Raw genomic sequence first — 1,607 nt, 5'->3', positions numbered from 1 at the left:
AGAAAGAAGAAAACCCGAGGGTTGCTGTAGAAGTCTGCGGAGAGTGAAGTCCTTACCGGAACCAAAATTTCTTTTGTTTCAAACCAGGAAGCCTACCTTCGTCAGTGATAAACACTATATACCTGGCCCAAAAACACATCACCAAAAATTTAAGTCAAAGCAGTCGTTCTGCTGGGAAGAAAAGGTCTTTCCTTTGAATCTGGGGGCAGCCATCGGCGCAAAGTTAAGCCAAGATGGGTGGTTCCAAGTAGGTCCAGGAGCTACGGAGGAAGACGCAGTTGGTGTAATGTACTTTCTTCTTGGGGTACAATGCTGGGAGGACCACCAGCTCTCTGCCCTTCACAGCACCTCCCCTCCCACCCCGCATGCAACCCGACCTGATAAAGCATGCAGACTGGGGTACAAGGGCAAGCAAGGTTATTTCCTATATAAGATCCTTGTGAGACGTGGTGACCGCCCAGTGCCCAAGAGCGAGAGGTGCAGCAAGCCTGGTGTTAACCAGCTCAAATGCCTGAAGCCGTCAGTCTGTCGCAGAGGAGCGAGCTGGACGTCACAATGGGGCTCAGACAGCCTTGAGTTCTTACTGGGTTGGCGAAGAGTTCACGTACAAATTCTTTGAGGTTATCCTCACCGATCCATTCCATAAAGCTATTGGGAGGAATCCTGACACCCAGGGGATCACCAAACCAGTCCATGAGCACAGGGAGATGGGGGGGGGCTGACATCTGTAGGCCCAGAGAACGTGACCTTGGGAAGTGTCCGAAGTTCAAGCAGACCCCTGGTGGTTCTCGGGGCGGGGGGGGGGGCATACAGAAGAGGCAGTCCTCTCCAGCTCCCCCATTGTCGCCTGCATAAGTAATGTTTGTGAAATTCTTACCTAAGAAAGGACTCGGGACAAGCATGTCTGCTTTGAAGTGTTCCTTAATTTATCCACTAAAATGAATTGTCTGGAGGCGCCTCGGGGGGCTCAGTGGGTTGAGTGTCTGCCTCCGGCTCAGGTCATGATCTCAGGGTCCTGGGATCGAGTCCCTTGTTGGGCTCCCAGTTCAGTGGGGAGCCTGCTTCTGTCGTTCCCCCCATGTTCAAGCGCGCGCTCTCTCTCTGTCTTAAATAAATAAAATCTTTAAAAAAAGAAAAATAAATGACAGAAGTTAAACTGCTCTAATGTTTGAAGACTGTATCTTGTTTCTAATCAGACGAACCCATTTGTCTTTGCTTTATCTTATTAGAGAGTTTATACATTCGTGTTAAATGTGTTGTTTGCAGGGTGTGCGGGTGAGTACCTGGCTGGCTCAGTTGGTAGTGCATGGGATTCTTGATCTTGGGGTTGTAAGTTTGAGCTCCATGTTAGGTGTAGAGATTACTTAAAAAAAAATAAAATCTTAAACAAAAACAACAGGGGCGCCTGGGTGGCTCAGTGGGTTAAGCCTCTGTCTTCGGCTCAGGTCATGATCTTGGGGTCCTGGAATCGAGCCCCGCGTCGGGCTTTCTGCTTGGCGGGGAGCCTGCTTCCCCTCCCCCCCCACCTCTCTTCCTGCCTCTCTGCCTACTTGTGATCTCTCTCTCTTGTCATAAATAAATAAATTCTTTTTTTAAAAAGATTTTTA

The 1,607-nt window shown here is 49.2% G+C and overlaps 1 pseudogene across 1 annotated transcript; it reads left to right on the top strand.

Annotated features, from left to right (window-relative positions):
* Positions 1-286: 286 nt before the first annotated feature.
* On the top strand, positions 287-855 carry LOC308359391 (large ribosomal subunit protein eL15-like; annotated as a pseudogene). The gene has a single exon. The product of its transcript is annotated as a large ribosomal subunit protein eL15-like (transcript).
* The last annotated feature ends 752 nt before the right edge of the window (positions 856-1,607 follow it).

The sequence above is a fragment of the Martes martes genome (genome assembly GCF_963455335.1).
Source record: "Martes martes genome assembly, chromosome: 18".
NCBI lineage: Eukaryota > Metazoa > Chordata > Mammalia > Carnivora > Mustelidae > Martes > Martes martes.
Note: the sequence above shows the minus strand (reverse complement) of the source record. Positions and strands in the feature narration are given on the sequence as shown.